Here is a 20,755-nt window from a genome sequence, read left to right as displayed (position 1 = left end):
TCCGGGCACCGGGCAAGAAGATTCACATCTGTAGCACTAGGGCGCCACAGCCTGGACCCACCATAAAAGCAGCTGCGCCCCCCAACAGTCATGTAACATGAACGGCAATGCAAGGCCTTAAGTGGTCATTTGGAACTTTATGGAGAATAGGTCTCAGGCAAAACTCTGCGTTACTCCGGTAATGGCGAGTGCAGCTCTGGAGGAGCCTGGATAACAAGTAAGGATGAAGACTGGCGAGTGCAGCTCTGTAGAAGCCTGGATAGTAAGTCAGGATGCAGACTGGTGAGTGCAGCTCTGTAGAAGCCTAGATAGTAAGTCAAGATGCAGACTGGTGAGTGCAGCTCTATAGAAGCCTGGATAGTAAGTCAGGATGAAGACTGGCGAGTGCAGCTCTGTAGGAGCCTGGACAGTAAGTCAGGATGAAGACTGGCGAGTGCAGCTCTGTAGGAGCCTGGATAGTAAGTCAGGATGAAGACTGGTGAGTGCAGTTCTGTAGGAGCCTGGATAGTAAGTCAGGATGAAGACTGGCGAGTGCAGCTCTGTAGGAGCCTGGATAGTATGACAGGATGCAGACTGGTGAGTGCAGCTCTGTAGGGGCCTAGATAGAAAGTCAGGATGAAGACTCGTGAATGCAGTTCTGTAGGAGCCTGGATAGTAAGTCAGGATGCAGACTGGTGAGTTCAGCTCTGTAGAAGCCTGGATAGAAAGTCAGGATGCAGACTGGTGAGTTCAGCTCTGTAGGAGCCTAGATAGAAAGTCAGGATGAAGACTGGTGAGTGCAATTCTGTAGGAGCTTGGATAGTAAATCAGGATGCAGACATGCGAGTGCAGCTCTGTAGAAGTCTGGATAATAAGTCAGGATGCAGACTGGTGAGTTCAGCGACTGTACTTCTGTAGAAGCCTGAATATTGAGACAGGATGCAGACTGGCGAGTGCAGCTCTGCAGGAGTCTGTATAGTAAGACAAGATGCAGACTGGCGAGTGCAGCTTTGGTGGAGGCTAGAAAGTAAGTCTGGATGCAGACTGGTGAGTGCAGATCTGTAGGAGCCTAGATAGAAAGTCAGGATGAAGACTGGTGAGTGCAGTTCTGTAGGAGCCTGGATAGTAAGTCAGGATGCAGACTGGTGAGTTCAGCTCTGTAGGAGCCTGGATAGTATGACAGGATGCAGACTGGTGAGTGCAGATCTGTAGGAGCCTAGATAGAAAGTCAGGATGAAGACTGGCGAGTGCAGCTCTGTAGAAGCCTGGATAATAAGTCAGGGTGCAGACTGGTGAGTTCAGCTCTGTAGAAGCCTGGATAGAAAGTCAGGATGCAGACTGGTGAGTTCAGCTCTGTAGGAGCCTGGATAGGAAGTCAGGATGCAGACTGGCGACTACACTTCTGTAGAAGCCTGGATATTGAGACAGGATGCAGACTGGCAAGTGCAGCTCTGCAGGAGTCTGTATAGTAAGACAAGATGCAGACTGGCGAGTGCAGCTCTGGAGGAGGCTAGAAAGTAAGTCTGGATGCCGACTGGTGAGTGCAGATCTGTAGAAGCCTGGATAGCAAGTCAGGATGCAGACTGGTGAGTTCAGCTCTGTAGAAGCCTGGATAATAAGTCAGGATACAGACTGGTGAGTTCAGCTCTGTAGGAGTCTGTATAATAAGACAGGATGCAGGCTGGCGAGTGCAGCTCTGTAGGAGCCTGGATAGAAAGTCAGGATGCAGACTAGTGAGTTCAGCCCTCTAGAAGTCTGGGTAATAAGTCAGGATGCAGACTTGTGAGTTCAGCTCTGTAGGAGTCTGTATAATAAGACAGGATGCAGACTGGAGAGTGCAGCTCTGGAGGTGGCTAGAGAATAAATCAGAATGGCGAATGCAAGGGCACACAGATGGATTTGTGCATTATGAGGAGCTATTGGACTGCAAAAGGGCCCAGATATTGTTCTTGCCCTGGGGTCGCCTCTGTCTGTGTCCGCCCGTGTGGCCAGATGATAAGGGTGCATACTGGTGAATGCTGCTCTGGAGGAGTCTACTGTATACAGTTTGGAAAGCAATGTTGCATGTAAATAATTATCCTGCAAAATATTGTTCAGGAGTGGAGCTGGGCATTAACTTTTCATCGATTTCACATCAGACATGTCCGGTTTTTGTTGTGTTGCGCTCCCTCGGGACGCCGCTATGGATTTATAATGAGAAGCTTGCAGCCTAGTTTTCCTAAAAAACAAATGCAACCTAGAATTAAGTCAATTAACCTACTAATGAAGCCGCGTGCGAAGCAGGGAGAACGCCTGGATTAGAATTTGCATTTGTTTTGCATAAATTGCTAGAAAAAAAAGTTGGAAATTTATAGATTTCCTTAAAACAAAAAAACAATAAAACCCCACAAAAAAAAAACAGCCGCAAAATCACATGATACGAACGATTCTGAATAAATCCGATCGTTCTGCCCTAAATATATCAGAATGTTTCCATCCTGCCTGATGATGGCGCCCTCCTCAGCCACAGGACCCCAGTGCAGGACGGTTCCTGCAGCCGTCTCTGGTCTCCTTGAAAGCGCGGCCTCCGTTATTTAATTAGGTTCTTCGCTCTGTTCCTCGGTTTAGGTCTCTAATTTATTTATGCGTGAATGCATTAAACACACAGACGTCTGGAGTTGTCCTTGCGCAGGACGACAAACGTCTCATGGAGAGGGCGAGTGAGCGCTCCGTGACGTCCAAAATGTGATGTCATAGGACCCCCATTAGGAAAGGGCTGCAGACAGAGGCAGAATTGACTCTTCTGGGCGCCAGTGCAAAAGCTCCAACGGGCCCCCTAATTATTGCAAGTCTTTAATAGGAATGGTCTTTTCATTTGGGTCAAAGAGACTTTTGGGCCCCCTAGACTCCAGGGCCCGGATACGAGTGCAGCCCCTGCACCTATTGTAGTTACGCCCCTGGCTGCAGCTGATTCTGTGGAATCTGTAGTGACAATGACTTGGTTGACACCCAGCGTTCCCAGTCCCATCATATATATCACTACATCACAGAGGGGAAACACAGGGCAGTATGTACAAGAAAGGTGACAGGCTGATAACTGCAAGCAAAAGCTCAGACGCTCTGCTGCACTGGGGCACAACACCAGGGCGGTGAAAGCTCCCAATGCTCACCCCCTGCTTCTTCACATTCTGCACCAGTCTGCCAGCAGGGGTCACATTTGCACTGCAGCCAATCAGTGGTCTCTGATCGGCTGCAGTATTCACAATTTATCTGAGCAAAAGAAACAATGCGTGAGCCGGAAGAAATGGTGATTCTTCCGATCAGACAAAATGTGAGTGCTGCAGCCGATCAACAGCCAATGATTGGCTGCAGCGCTTGTCTGATGCCCCTGCTGGGTGTTGATGCCAGCTCACTGGTGACAGGGGTCACATTACTGACTATGGAGAAGGCGCCGGTCCATGAGGTGAGACTCAGATTTGTTTTCACCCTGGGGTCATTAATAAAGGTTTGTCCAGTGAAGGGTTACATCTTGATCTAATAAAACTTCCTTTTTAATTCGATACCTGCAGCGATCAGCATTTATTACCCTCTGACCTACAAGCCGTGGAGCACAGCCCCATAGCAGTCTCTTTTTCGGCTCCCATAAATTCATCCTAATCCTATCAGTCTCATGGAAAAGCTGGGTCTCAACGTGTATTATCGTCATGGTAACACAAATTGTTACATTTTATAGAATTCTGGAGAAACAAGATATCAAATCAAACATAACCAGAAATATATTGTCAGCTCCGGAAAGCTGGGTAGTTGGTGAGAGCTAAAATGTCATTACACTGTCACCCAGCTTTCCCAGAAGCAGATAAGACTAGGTTATAAAATGGGTTTCTGACATTGAAGTCTTCCATTATAGTGGCATGATTATCAGTGTAGATACTGGCAGACTGGTCATTCAGGACTGTAAGAAAGCTGAGTGACGTACTCAGTAATCGGTAACTTCAGCTTTCCTATTATACTTGTATCACTAGGAAAATATATTCTTCCTCGTCTTATCATTTTCAGGGAAAGCTGGGTGACATGCATGATGACGCAGAGGATGTTACTTATTAGAATCCTGGAACAAGGTGAAACAATGTATCAGGCACAAGCAGAAATATTTACAGTTCAGGAACTCTGAGTGATCATTGGGAGCTATGGAAATTATTTGTTTCTTTTTTTACCGGCGCTGAAATGTATTGGTGTAATAAAAACCTTCATTTTATACCACCTGCGGATTCTTCATTCATCAAGTGCAGCCCAGGTATCGTGATCTCTCCAGTAAAGGGAATGGAAAAAGTGAAGTGTCACCCAGCTTTCCCAGAAAGTCTGCTCCGTAGATACGGTAGCACTGAAGATCTTGGCAGACTAACCATTGAGGAGCCTGGGAAAGCGGTGTTGTACAGGGGGTTGGCGTATTTGTTATCACCCAGTTTCCCTACAGACAGGTCCGTCTCGTCCTACAGAGGCCCCCGAGGTTTTTTGCTGCAGGATGGGTTTATCGTTCATATTCTCCGATGCTTAACATGTCTCGCCCCATTGTGGTGACTGAAGGTTGTGGGCCGACGTCAAACCCGTCACAAATAACATTTTAAGTGTTTCATTGTTTAAGCCTGAAAGTAACGATTGTGTCGCTCCCTCCCACACAGAGACGAAAGTCAGGGATATAACGGAGGTGTCAGAAAGCGCGGCTGCAAGGACGTGTGCGGGATCACAACAATAATGGGGGATAAAGGGCGACGAATGCATTAGGGCGAGAACCAGCTGCGCCCAGAACACAATGTAAGGACAAATGACAGTAGCGCAATTGGGACTTGTCACATCCAATATTTTTAGACTTTATTTCTGTGCGGCGGAATTTGACAGTCATTCTTTCCTTTAAGTGCGTTTGTTCTTTGCATTTTTCCCATATTTAGTGACTGGTATTGTTATCGTGGACGCGTGATGTCTCCTAACGAGAGACGCAAAAAATACCAGAAAGGTTAAATGTTCTAATAAATTCTGTGCTGCGAATTCTGCTTTCCTCCGCTACACGTCATATAAAGGGCGCAGAAAGGTGGGACGGTGATTGGCGGCAGCGGTGCAGATTTTCATCTCAAATAGAAGTCAGTGCACTTGGTGGTTGCGACAGTTTTCCGTCAATTACATCATATGAGCAGAAATGGATATATATTTTAGCGCAGGATCATGGATTTATTTTTAGCCAAATGGGAAAAAACTGTGTAGAAGTGGGGGAGGAAGAAGAGGAAGGAGGAGGAGGAGGAGGAGAAAGAAGATGGAAGATAGAAGAGGAAAAAACAGGACGGAAAAAGAAGAGAACGAAGAGAAAGAAGAGCAGGAGAAAAAAAATTAGGAGGAGGGGGAACAAAGAGAAGGAGGAAGAAGACGAAAGAGAATGAAGAGCAGAAGAAGAAGAACGAGGAGGAAGGAAGAAGAATGAAGAAAAGGGAGACTGAGGAAAAGGGAGAAGAAGGAGAGGAAATAAGATGAAAGAAAGACAGGGAGAAAAGAGAGGAGAAGAGAATACAAAGCAGGAGAAATGAGTAGGAATAAGGGGGGGAGAAGAGAATTAAGTGAAGGAGATGTTAGAAAAAGAAGGGGGAGAAAGAAAGAGGAAGAAGGGAAGAACACAAAGCAATAAGAAGGAAGTGGTGGGAGAAAAAAAAGGGAGAGGAAGAGAATGATGAGGAAGAAGTGGAAGAGGGAGGCGGAAAGGGAAAATAAAGTAAAAGGAGGAAGTAAGAGGAAAATGAATCGTGAGGAAGACCAAATGGAAGTAGTCAAAAGGAGAAGATTAAAAATGAAATTTCAGAATTTTTCAACAAAGGTTATCCATGAATCCGGATAAAGCGTTTCCCGTTCCGTCTGCTGCTTCTGTTTCCAGGACCCATATTTCAGTATTTTGGTGAATATTTTTGCATGTTCCTGTGTAAGAGACATGGCAGAGCCTCCAGTATGTGGAGTCATGTTCAGTAATGGATCTCTTCTGGAGGCAGCTGAGGACACACGACCCGCTATGTCAGCCGCTGAGATGTCTGCCTAATGTTTATTACGCCGCCGTCTCAGTGATTCATTCTGCAAATGAGAACGAATAAATTAAGATTTGAGACAAAATTCTAATCAATTGTCAGCCTGCACTGGAAAACGACCCGGGATGGGAACCTCTAAGGGCTGAAGATGGATTGATGTCCGCGGTGATGGATGAAACGGGCCCCGGAATCATAAAATGTTATATTAACAAACAGCATCTGGGCAAAACTCGAAGATTTGTCATCCAAGCAGATCAGAAGATGACGATCATTACTCAGTGTCACAGGAGCTTTGTTACAATGTGTCATTCTGTAAACAGCAACAATAACAAGACAGGTCTGACCAAGATACGTGTAATATAGATGAAGACAACACAAGAGTGCACCCGTCATTATGACGTCACACAACAGCGCTGGAGTATACTACACATGTAACGCAGGATCAGTAATGTATGTACACAGTGACTGCACCAGCAGAATAGTGAGTGCAGCTCTAGAATATAATACAGGATGTAACTCAGGATCAGTAATGTAATGTATGTACACAGTGACTGCACCAGCAGAATAGTGAGTGCAGCTCTGGGGTATAATACAGGATGTAGCTCAGGATCAGTAATATAATGTGTGTACACAGTGACTGCACCAGCAGAATAGTGAGTGCAGCTCTGGGGTATAATACAGGATGTAACTCAGGATCAGTAATGTAATGTATGTACACAGTGACTGCACCAGCAGAATAGTGAGTGCAGCTCTGCAGTATAATACAGGATGTAACTCAGGATCAGTAATGTAATGTATGTACACAGTGACACCACCAGCAGAATAGTGAGTGCAGCTCTGGAGTATAATACAGGATGTAACTCAGGATCAGTAATGTAATGTATGTACATAGTGACTACAACAGCAGAATAGTGAGTGCAGCTCTGGAGTATAATACAGGATGTAACTCAGGATCAGTAATGTAATGTATGTAAACAGTGACTACACCAGCAGAATAGTGAGTGCAGCTCTGGAGTATAATACAGGATGTAACTCAGGATCAGTAATGTAATGTATGTACACAGTGACTGCACCAGCAGAATAGTGAGTGCAGCTCTAGAGTATAATACAGGATGTAACTCAGGATCAGTAATGTAATGTATGTACACAGTGACTGCACCAGCAGAATAGTGAGTGCAGCTCTGGAGTATAATACAGGAGGTAACTCAGGATCAGTAATGTATGTACACAGTGACTGCACCAGCAGAATAGTGAGTGCAGCTCTGGAGTATAATACAGGATGTAACTCAGGATCAGTGATGTAATGTATGTACACAGTGACTGCACCAGCAGAATAGTGAGTGCAGCTCTGCAGTATGATACAGGATGTAACTCAAGATCAGTAATGTAATGTATGTACACAGTGACTGCACCAGCAGAATAGTGAGTGCAGCTCTGGAGTATAATACAGATGTAACGCAGGATCAGTAATGTATGTACACAGTGACTGCACCAGCAGAATAGTGAGTGCAGCTCTGGAGTATAATACAGGATGTAACTCAGGATCAGTAATGTAATGTATGTACACAGTGACTCCACTAGCAGAATAGTGAGTGCAGCTCTGAAGTATAATACAGGATATAACTCAGGATCAGTAATGTAATGTATGTACACAGTGACTGCACCAGTAGAATAGTGAGTGCAGCTCTGGAGTATAATACAGGAGGTAAATCAGGATCAGTAATGTAATGTATGTACACAGTGACTGCACGAGCAGAATAGTGAGTGCAGCTCTGGAGTATAATACAGGATATAACTCAGGATCAGTAATGTAATGTATGTACACAGTGACTGCACCAGTAGAATAGTGAGTGCAGCTCTGGAGTATAATACAGGAGGTAACTCAGGATCAGTAATGTAATGTATGTACACAGTGACTGCACCAGCAGAATAGTGAGTGCAGCTCTGGAGTATAATACAGGAGGTAACTCAGGATCAGTAATGTAATGTATGTACACAGTGACTGCACCAGCAGAATAGTGAGTGCAGCTCTGGAGTATAATACAGGAGGTAACTCAGGATCAGTAATGTAATGTATGTACACAGTGACTGCACCAGCAGAATAGTGAGTGCAGCTCTGGAGTATAATACAGGATGTAACTCAGGATCAGTAATGTAATGTATGAACACAGTGACTGCACCAGCAGAATAGTGAGTGCAGCTCTGGAGTATAATACAGGATGTAACTCAGGATCAGTAATGTAATGTATGTACACAGTGACTGCAACAGCAGAATAGTGAGTGCAGCTCTGGAGTATAATACAGGAGGTAACTCAGGATCAGTAATGTAATGTATGTACACAGTGACTGCACCAGCAGAATAGTGAGTGCAGCTCTGGAGTATAATACAGGATGTAACTCAGGATCAGTAATGTAATGTATGTACACAGTGACTGCACCAGCAGAATAGTGAGTGCAGCTCTGGAGTATAATACAGGATGTAACTCAGGATCAGTAATGTAATGTATGTACACAGTGACTGCACCAGCAGAATAGTGAGTGCAGCTCTGGAGTATAATACAGGAGGTAACTCAGGATCAGTAATGTAATGTATGTACACCGTGACTGCACCAGCAGAATAGTGAGTGCAGCTCTGGAGTATAATACAGGATGTAACTCAGGATCAGTAATGTAATGTATGTACACAGTGACTGCACCAGCAGAATAGTGAGTGCAGCTCTGGGGTATAATACAGGATGCAACTCAGGATCAGTAATGTAATGTATGTACACAGTGACTACACCAGCAGAATAGTGAGTGCAGCTCTGGAGTATAATACAGGAGGTAACTCAGGATCAGTCATGTAATGTATGTACACAGTGACTGCACCAGCAGAATAGTGAGTGCAGCTCTGGAGTATAATACAGGATGTAACTGAGGATCAGTAATGTAATGTATGTACACAGTGACTGCACCAGCAGAATAGTGAGTGCAGCTCTGGAGTATAATACAGGAGGTAACTCAGGATCAGTAATGTAATGTATGTACACAGTGACTGCACCAGCAGAATAGTGAGTGCAGCTCTGGGGTATAATACAGGAGGTAACTCAGGATCAGTAATGTAATGTATGTACACAGTGACTGCACCAGCAGAATAGTGAGTGCAGCTCTGGAGTATAATACAGGATGTAACTCAGGATCAGTGATGTAATGTATGTACACAGTGACTGCACCAGCAGAATAGTGAGTGCAGCTCTGCAGTATGATACAGGATGTAACTCAAGATCAGTAATGTAATGTATGTACACAGTGACTGCACCAGCAGAATAGTGAGTGCAGCTCTGGAGTATAATACAGATGTAACGCAGGATCAGTAATGTATGTACACAGTGACTGCACCAGCAGAATAGTGAGTGCAGCTCTGGAGTATAATACAGGATGTAACTCAGGATCAGTAATGTAATGTATGTACACAGTGACTCCACTAGCAGAATAGTGAGTGCAGCTCTGAAGTATAATACAGGATATAACTCAGGATCAGTAATGTAATGTATGTACACAGTGACTGCACCAGTAGAATAGTGAGTGCAGCTCTGGAGTATAATACAGGAGGTAACTCAGGATCAGTAATGTAATGTATGTACACAGTGACTGCACGAGCAGAATAGTGAGTGCAGCTCTGGAGTATAATACAGGATATAACTCAGGATCAGTAATGTAATGTATGTACACAGTGACTGCACCAGTAGAATAGTGAGTGCAGCTCTGGAGTATAATACAGGAGGTAACTCGGGATCAGTAATGTAATGTATGTACACAGTGACTGCACCAGCAGAATAGTGAGTGCAGCTCTGGAGTATAATACAGGATGTAACTCAGGATCAGTAATGTAATGTATGTACACAGTGACTGCACCAGCAGAATAGTGAGTGCAGCTCTGGGGTATAATACAGGATGCAACTCAGGATCAGTAATGTAATGTATGTACACAGTGACTACACCAGCAGAATAGTGAGTGCAGCTCTGGAGTATAATACAGGAGGTAACTCAGGATCAGTCATGTAATGTATGTACACAGTGACTGCACCAGCAGAATAGTGAGTGCAGCTCTGGAGTATAATACAGGAGGTAACTCAGGATCAGTAATGTAATGTATGTACACAGTGACTGTACCAGTAGAATAGTGAGTGCAGCTCTGGAGAATAATACAGGAGGTAACTCGGGATCAGTAACGTAATGTATGTACACAGTGACTGCACCAGCAGAATAGTGAGTGCAGCTCTGGAGTATAATACAGGAGGTAACTCAGGATCAGTAATGTAATGTATGTACACAGTGACTGCACCAGCAGAATAATGAGCGCAGCTCTGGAGTATAATACAGGATGTAACTCAGGATCAGTAATGTAATGTATGTACACAGTGACTGCACCAGCAGAATAGTGAGTGCAGCTCTGGAGTATAATACAGGATGTAACTCAGGATCAGTAATGTAATGTATGTACACAGTGACTCTACTAGCAGAATAGTGAGTGCAGCTCTGGAGTATAATACAGGATGTAACTCAGGATCAGTCATGTAATGTATGTACACAGTGACTGCACCAGCAGAATAGTGAGTGCAGCTCTGGAGTATAATACAGGAGGTAACTCAGGATCAGTAATGTAATGTATGTACACAGTGACTGCACCAGCAGAATAGTGAGTGCAGCTCTGGGGTATAATACAGGATGCAACTCAGGATCAGTAATGTATGTACACAGTGACTACACCAGTAGAATAGTGAGTGCAGCTCTGGAGTATAATACAGGAGGTAACTCAGGATCAGTCATGTAATGTATGTACACAGTGACTGCACCAGCAGAATAGTGAGTGCAGCTCTAGAGTATAATACAGGATGTAACTCAGGATCAGTAATGTAATGTATGTACACAGTGACTGCACCAGCAGAATAGTGAGTGCAGCTCTAGTGTATAATACAGGATGTAACTCAGGATCAGTAATATATGTACACAGTGACTGCACCAGCAGAATAGTGAGTGCAGCTCTGGAGTATAATACAGGATGTAACTCAGGATCAGTAATGTAATGTATGTACAAAGTGATTGCACCAGCAGAATAGTGAGTGCAGCTCTGGAGTATAATACAGGATGTAACTGAGAATTAGTAATGTAATGTATGTACACAGTGACTGCACCAGCAGAATAGTGAGTGCAGCTCTGGAGTATAATACAGGATGTAACTCAGGATCAGTAATGTAATGTATGTACACAGTGACTGCACCAGCAGAATAGTGAGTGCAGCTCTGGAGTATAATACAGATGTAACGCAGGATCAGTAATGTAATGTATGTACATAGTGACTGCACCAGCAGAATAGTGAGTGCAGCTCTGGAGTATAATACAGGATGTAACTCAGGATCAGTAATGTAATGTATGTACACAGTGACTGCACCAGCAGAATAGTGAGTGCAGCTCTGGAGACAATACAGGATGTAACTCAGGATCAGTAATGTATGTACACACTGACTGCACCAGCAGAATAGTGAGTGCAGCTCTGGAGTATAATACAGGATGTGACTCAGGATCTGTAATGTAATGTATGTACACAGTGACTGCACCAGCAGAATAGTGAGTGCAGCTCTGGAGTATAATACAGGATGTAACTCAGGATCAGTAATGTAATGTATGTACACAGTGACTGCACCAGCAGAATAGTGAGTGCAGCTCTGGAGACAATACAGGATGTAATTCAGGATCAGTAATGTATGTACACAGTGACTGCACCAGCAGAATAGTGAGTGCAGCTCTGGAGTATAATACAGGATGTAACTCAGGATCTGTAATGTAATGTATGTACACAGTGACTGCACCAGCAGAATAGTGAGTGCAGCTCTGGAGTATAATACAGGAGGTAACTCAGGATCAGTAATGTAATGTATGTACACAGTGACTACACCAGCAGAATAGTGAGTGCAGCTCTAGAGTATAATACAGGAAGTAACTCAGGATCAGTAATGTAATGTATGTACACAGTGACTGCACCAGCAGAATAGTGAGTGCAGCTCTGGAGTATAATACAGGATGTAACTCAGGATCAGTAATGTATGTACACAGTGACTGCACCAGCAGAATAGTGAGTGCAGCTCTGGAGTATAATACAGGATGTAACTCAGGATCAGTAATGTAATGTATGTACACAGTGACTCCACTAGCAGAATAGTGAGTGCAGCTCTGGAGTATAATACAGGATGTAACTCAGGATCAGTCATGTAATGTATGTACACAGTGACTGCACCAGCAGAATAGTGAGTGCAGCTCTGGAGTATAATACAGGATGTAACTCAGGATCAGTAATGTAATGTATGTACACAGTGACTCCACTAGCAGAATAGTGAGTGCAGCTCTGAAGTATAATACAGGATATAACTCAGGATCAGTAATGTAATGTATGTACACAGTGACTGCACCAGTAGAATAGTGAGTGCAGCTCTGGAGTATAATACAGGAGGTAAATCAGGATCAGTAATGTAATGTATGTACACAGTGACTGCACGAGCAGAATAGTGAGTGCAGCTCTGGAGTATAATACAGGATATAACTCAGGATCAGTAATGTAATGTATGTACACAGTGACTGCACCAGTAGAATAGTGAGTGCAGCTCTGGAGTATAATACAGGAGGTAACTCAGGATCAGTAATGTAATGTATGTACACAGTGACTGCACCAGCAGAATAGTGAGTGCAGCTCTGGAGTATAATACAGGATGTAACTCAGGATCAGTAATGTAATGTATGTACACAGTGACTGCACCAGCAGAATAGTGAGTGCAGCTCTGGAGTATAATACAGGAGGTAACTCAGGATCAGTAATGTAATGTATGTACACAGTGACTGCACCAGCAGAATAGTGAGTGCAGCTCTGGAGTATAATACAGGAGGTAACTCAGGATCAGTAATGTAATGTATGTACACAGTGACTGCACCAGCAGAATAGTGAGTGCAGCTCTGGAGTATAATACAGGATGTAACTCAGGATCAGTAATGTAATGTATGTACACAGTGACTGCACCAGCAGAATAGTGAGTGCAGCTCTGGAGTATAATACAGGATGTAACTCAGGATCAGTAATGTAATGTATGTACACAGTGACTGCAACAGCAGAATAGTGAGTGCAGCTCTGGAGTATAATACAGGAGGTAACTCAGGATCAGTAATGTAATGTATGTACACAGTGACTGCACCAGCAGAATAGTGAGTGCAGCTCTGGAGTATAATACAGGATGTAACTCAGGATCAGTAATGTAATGTATGTACACAGTGACTGCACCAGCAGAATAGTGAGTGCAGCTCTGGAGTATAATACAGGATGTAACTCAGGATCAGTAATGTAATGTATGTACACAGTGACTGCACCAGCAGAATAGTGAGTGCAGCTCTGGAGTATAATACAGGATGTAACTCAGGATCAGTAATGTAATGTATGTACACAGTGTCTGCACCAGCAGAATAGTGAGTGCAGCACTGGAGTATAATACAGGAGGTAACTCAGGATCAGTAATGTAATGTATGTACACCGTGACTGCACCAGCAGAATAGTGAGTGCAGCTCTGGAGTATAATACAGGATGTAACTCAGGATCAGTAATGTAATGTATGTACACAGTGACTGCACCAGCAGAATAGTGAGTGCAGCTCTGGGGTATAATACAGGATGCAACTCAGGATCAGTAATGTAATGTATGTACACAGTGACTACACCAGCAGAATAGTGAGTGCAGCTCTGGAGTATAATACAGGAGGTAACTCAGGATCAGTCATGTAATGTATGTACACAGTGACTGCACCAGCAGAATAGTGAGTGCAGCTCTGGAGTATAATACAGGATGTAACTGAGGATCAGTAATGTAATGTATGTACACAGTGACTGCACCAGCAGAATAGTGAGTGCAGCTCTGGAGTATAATACAGGAGGTAACTCAGGATCAGTAATGTAATGTATGTACACAGTGACTGCACCAGCAGAATAGTGAGTGCAGCTCTGGGGTATAATACAGGAGGTAACTCAGGATCAGTAATGTAATGTATGTACACAGTGACTGCACCAGCAGAATAGTGAGTGCAGCTCTGGAGTATAATACAGGATGTAACTCAGGATCAGTGATGTAATGTATGTACACAGTGACTGCACCAGCAGAATAGTGAGTGCAGCTCTGCAGTATGATACAGGATGTAACTCAAGATCAGTAATGTAATGTATGTACACAGTGACTGCACCAGCAGAATAGTGAGTGCAGCTCTGGAGTATAATACAGATGTAACGCAGGATCAGTAATGTATGTACACAAGTGACTGCACCAGCAGAATAGTGAGTGCAGCTCTGGAGTATAATACAGGATGTAACTCAGGATCAGTAATGTAATGTATGTACACAGTGACTCCACTAGCAGAATAGTGAGTGCAGCTCTGAAGTATAATACAGGATATAACTCAGGATCAGTAATGTAATGTATGTACACAGTGACTGCACCAGTAGAATAGTGAGTGCAGCTCTGGAGTATAATACAGGAGGTAACTCAGGATCAGTAATGTAATGTATGTACACAGTGACTGCACGAGCAGAATAGTGAGTGCAGCTCTGGAGTATAATACAGGATATAACTCAGGATCAGTAATGTAATGTATGTACACAGTGACTGCACCAGTAGAATAGTGAGTGCAGCCCTGGAGTATAATACAGGAGGTAACTCAGGATCAGTAATGTAATGTATGTACACAGTGACTGCACCAGCAGAATAGTGAGTGCAGCTCTGGAGTATAATACAGGATGTAACTCAGGATCAGTAATGTAATGTATGTACACAGTGACTGCACCAGCAGAATAGTGAGTGCAGCTCTGGGGTATAATACAGGATGCAACTCAGGATCAGTAATGTAATGTATGTACACAGTGACTACACCAGCAGAATAGTGAGTGCAGCTCTGGAGTATAATACAGGAGGTAACTCAGGATCAGTCATGTAATGTATGTACACAGTGACTGCACCAGCAGAATAGTGAGTGCAGCTCTGGAGTATAATACAGGAGGTAACTCAGGATCAGTAATGTAATGTATGTACACAGTGACTGTACCAGTAGAATAGTGAGTGCAGCTCTGGAGAATAATACAGGAGGTAACTCGGGATCAGTAACGTAATGTATGTACACAGTGACTGCACCAGCAGAATAGTGAGTGCAGCTCTGGAGTATAATACAGGAGGTAACTCAGGATCAGTAATGTAATGTATGTACACAGTGACTGCACCAGCAGAATAATGAGCGCAGCTCTGGAGTATAATACAGGATGTAACTCAGGATCAGTAATGTAATGTATGTACACAGTGACTGCACCAGCAGAATAGTGAGTGCAGCTCTGGAGTATAATACAGGATGTAACTCAGGATCAGTAATGTAATGTATGTACACAGTGACTCTACTAGCAGAATAGTGAGTGCAGCTCTGGAGTATAATACAGGATGTAACTCAGGATCAGTCATGTAATGTATGTACACAGTGACTGCACCAGCAGAATAGTGAGTGCAGCTCTGGAGTATAATACAGGAGGTAACTCAGGATCAGTAATGTAATGTATGTACACAGTGACTGCACCAGCAGAATAGTGAGTGCAGCTCTGGGGTATAATACAGGATGCAACTCAGGATCAGTAATGTATGTACACAGTGACTACACCAGCAGAATAGTGAGTGCAGCTCTGGAGTATAATACAGGAGGTAACTCAGGATCAGTCATGTAATGTATGTACACAGTGACTGCACCAGCAGATTAGTGAGTGCAGCTCTAGAGTATAATACAGGATGTAACTCAGAATCAGTAATGTAATGTATGTACACAGTGACTGCACCAGCAGAATAGTGAGTGCAGCTCTAGTGTATAATACAGGATGTAACTCAGGATCAGTAATATATGTACACAGTGACTGCACCAGCAGAATAGTGAGTGCAGCTCTGGAGTATAATACAGGATGTAACTCAGGATCAGTAATGTAATGTATGTACAAAGTGATTGCACCAGCAGAATAGTGAGTGCAGCTCTGGAGTATAATACAGGATGTAACTGAGAATTAGTAATGTAATGTATGTACACAGTGACTGCACCAGCAGAATAGTGAGTGCAGCTCTGGAGTATAATACAGGAGGTAACTCAGGATCAGTAATGTAATGTATGTACACAGTGACTGCACCAGCAGAATAGTGAGTGCAGCTCTGGAGTATAATACAGATGTAACGCAGGATCAGTAATGTAATGTATGTACATAGTGACTGCACCAGCAGAATAGTGAGTGCAGCTCTGGAGTATAATACAGGATGTAACTCAGGATCAGTAATGTAATGTATGTACACAGTGACTGCACCAGCAGAATAGTGAGTGCAGCTCTGGAGACAATACAGGATGTAACTCAGGATCAGTAATGTATGTACACACTGACTGCACCAGCAGAATAGTGAGTGCAGCTCTGGAGTATAATACAGGATGTGACTCAGGATCTGTAATGTAATGTATGTACACAGTGACTGCACCAGCAGAATAGTGAGTGCAGCTCTGGAGTATAATACAGGATGTAACTCAGGATCAGTAATGTAATGTATGTACACAGTGACTGCACCAGCAGAATAGTGAGTGCAGCTCTGGAGACAATACAGGATGTAATTCAGGATCAGTAATGTATGTACACAGTGACTGCACCAGCAGAATAGTGAGTGCAGCTCTGGAGTATAATACAGGATGTAACTCAGGATCTGTAATGTAATGTATGTACACAGTGACTGCACCAGCAGAATAGTGAGTGCAGCTCTGGAGTATAATACAGGAGGTAACTCAGGATCAGTAACGTAATGTATGTACACAGTGACTACACCAGCAGAATAGTGAGTGCAGCTCTAGAGTATAATACAGGAAGTAACTCAGGATCAGTAATGTAATGTATGTACACAGTGACTGCACCAGCAGAATAGTGAGTGCAGCTCTGGAGTATAATACAGGATGTAACTCAGGATCAGTAATGTATGTACACAGTGACTGCACCAGCAGAATAGTGAGTGCAGCTCTGGAGTATAATACAGGATGTAACTCAGGATCAGTAATGTAATGTATGTACACAGTGACTCCACTAGCAGAATAGTGAGTGCAGCTCTGGAGTATAATACAGGATGTAACTCAGGATCAGTCATGTAATGTATGTACACAGTGACTGCACCAGCAGAATAGTGAGTGCAGCTCTGGAGTATAATACAGGCGGTAACTCAGGATCAGTAATGTAATGTATGTACACAGTGACTGCACCAGCAGAATAGTGAGTGCAGCTCTGGGGTATAATACAGGATGCAACTCAGGATCAGTAATGTATGTACACAGTGACTACACCAGCAGAATAGTGAGTGCAGCTCTGGAGTATAATGCAGGAGGTAACTCAGGATCAGTAATGTAATGTATGTACACAGTGACTGCACCAGCAGAATAGTGAGTGCAGCTCTGGGGTATAATACAGGAGGTAACTCAGGATCAGTAATGTATGTACACAGTGACTACACCAGCAAAATAGTGAGTGCAGCTCTGGAGTATAATACAGGAGGTAACTCAGGATCAGTAATGTAATGTATGTACACAGTGACTGCACCAGCAGAATAGTGAGTGCAGCTCTGGAGTATAATACAGGAAGTAACTCAGGATCAGTAATGTAATGTATGTACACAGTGACTGCACCAGCAGAATAGTGAGTGCAGCTCTGGAGTATAATACAGGATGTAACTCAGGATCAGTAATGTATGTACACAGTGACTGCACCAGCAGAATAGTGAGTGCAGCTCTGGAGTATAATACAGGATGTAACTCAGGATCAGTAATGTAATGTATGTACACAGTGACTCCACTAGCAGAATAGTGAGTGCAGCTCTGGAGTATAATACAGGATGTAACTCAGGATCAGTCATGTAATGTATGTACACAGTGACTGCACCAGCAGAATAGTGAGTGCAGCTCTGGAGTATAACACAGGCGGTAACTCAGGATCAGTAATGTAATGTATGTACACAGTGACTGCACCAGCAGAATAGTGAGTGCAGCTCTGGGGTATAATACAGGATGCAACTCAGGATCAGTAATGTATGTACACAGTGACTACACCAGCAGAATAGTGAGTGCAGCTCTGGAGTATAATGCAGGAGGTAACTCAGGATCAGTAATGTAATGTATGTACACAGTGACTGCACCAGCAGAATAGTGAGTGCAGCTCTGGGGTATAATACAGGAGGTAACTCAGGATCAGTAATGTATGTACACAGTGACTACACCAGCAAAATAGTGAGTGCAGCTCTGGAGTATAATACAGGAGGTAACTCAGGATCAGTAATGTAATGTATGTACACAGTGACTGCACCAGCAGAATAGTGAGTGCAGCTCTGGAGTATAATACAGGATGTAACTCAGGATCAGTAATGTAATGTATGTACACAGTGACTGCACCAGCAGAATAGTGAGTGCAGCTCTGGAGTATAATACATGATGTAACTCAGGATCAGTAATGTATGTACACAGTGACTGCACCAGCAGAATAGTGAGTGCAGCTCTGGAGTATAATACAGGATGTAACTCAGGATCAGTAATATATGTACACAGTGACTGCACCAGCAGAATAGTGAGTGCAGCTCTGGAGTATAATACAGGATGTAACTCAGGATCAGTAATGTAATGTATGTACAAAGTGATTGCACCAGCAGAATAGTGAGTGCAGCTCTGGAGTATAATACAGGATGTAACTGAGGATTAGTAATGTAATGTACGAACACAGTGACTGCACCAGCAGAATAGTGAGTGCAGCTCTAGGGTATAATACAGGATGTAACTCAGGATCAGTAATGTAATGTATGTACACAGTGACTGCACCAGCAGAATAGTGAGTGCAGCTCTGGAGTATAATACAGATGTAACGCAGGATCAGTAATGTAATGTATGTACATAGTGACTGCACCAGCAGAATAGTGAGTGCAGCTCTGGAGTATAATACAGGATGTGACTCAGGATCTGTAATGTAATGTATGTACACAGTGACTGCACCAGCAGAATAGTGAGTGCAGCTCTGGAGTATAATACAGGATGTAACTCAGGATCAGTAATGTCATGTATGTACACAGTGACTGCACCAGCAGAATAGTGAGTGCAGCTCTGGAGTATAATACAGGATGTAACTCAGGATCAGTAATGTATGTACACAGTGACTGCACCAGCAGAATAGTGAGTGGAGCTCTGGAGTATAATACAGGATGTAACTCAGGATCTGTAATGTAATGTATGTACACAGTGACTGCACCAGCAGAATAGTGAGTGCAGCTCTGGAGTATAATACAGATGTAACGCAGGATCAGTAATGTAATGTATGTACACAGTGACTGCACCAGCAGAATAGTGAGTGCAGCTCTGGGGTATAATATAGGAGGTAACTCAGGATCAGTAATGTATGTACACAGTGACTACACCAGCAGAATAGTGAGTGCAGCTCTGGAGTATAATACAGGAGGTAACTCAGGATCAGTAATGTAATGTATGTACACAGTGACTGCACCAGCAGAATAGTGAGTGCAGCTCTGGAGTATAATACAGGATGTGACTCAGGATCAGTAATGTAATGTATGTACACAGTGACTGCACCTGCAGAATAGTGAGTGCAGCTCTGGAGTATAATATAAGATGTAACTCAGGATCACTAATGTATGTATACAGTGACTGCACCAGCAGAATTGTGAGTGCAGCTCTGGAGTATAATACAGGATGTAACTCAGGATCAGTAATATATGTACACAGTCACTGCACCAGCAGAATAGTGAGTGCAGCTCTGGAGTATAATACAGGATGTAACTCAGGATCAGTAATGTATTGTATGTACAAAGTGATTGCACCAGCAGAATAGTGAGTGCAGCTCTGGAGTATAATACAGGATGTAACTGAGGATTAGTAATGTAATGTATGTACGCAGTGACTGCACCAGCAGAATAGTGAGTGCAGCTCTGGAGTATAATACAGGATGTAACTCAGGATCAGTAATGTAATATATGTACACAGTGACTGCACCAGCAGAATAGTGAGTGCAGCTCTGGAGTATAATACAGATGTAACGCAGGATCAGTTATGTAATGTATGTACATAGTGACTGCACCAGCAGAATAGTGAGTGCAGCTCTGGAGTATAATACAGGATGTAACTCAGGATCAGTAATGTAATGTATGTACACAGTGACTGCACCAGCAGAATAGTGAGTGCAGCTCTGGAGACAATACAGGATGTAACTCAGGATCAGTAATGTATGTACACAGTGACTGCACCAGCAGAATAGTGAGTGCAGCTCTGGAGTATAATACAGGATGTAACTCAGGATCTGTAATGTAATGTATGTACACAGTGACTGCACCAGCAGAATAGTGAGTGCAGCTCTGGAGTATAATACAGATGTAACGCAGGATCAGTAATGTAATGTATGTACATAATGACTGCACCAGCAGAATAGTGAGTGCAGCTCTGGAGCATAATGCAGGATGTAACTCAGGATCAGTAATGTAATGTATGTACACAGTGACTGCACCAGCAGAATAGTGAGTGCAGCTCTGGGGTATAACACAGGATGTAACTCAGGATCAGTAATGTAATGTATGTATACAGTGACTGCACCAGCAGAATAGTGAGTGCAGCTCTGGAGTATAATGCAGGATGTAACTC

This window comes from Phyllobates terribilis, unplaced genomic scaffold, assembly GCF_046119375.1.
Source record: "Phyllobates terribilis strain yellow unplaced genomic scaffold, ASM4611937v1 Scaffold_7__3_contigs__length_470593459, whole genome shotgun sequence".
Classification (NCBI taxonomy): Eukaryota; Metazoa; Chordata; class Amphibia; order Anura; family Dendrobatidae; genus Phyllobates; species Phyllobates terribilis.
Note: the sequence above shows the minus strand (reverse complement) of the source record.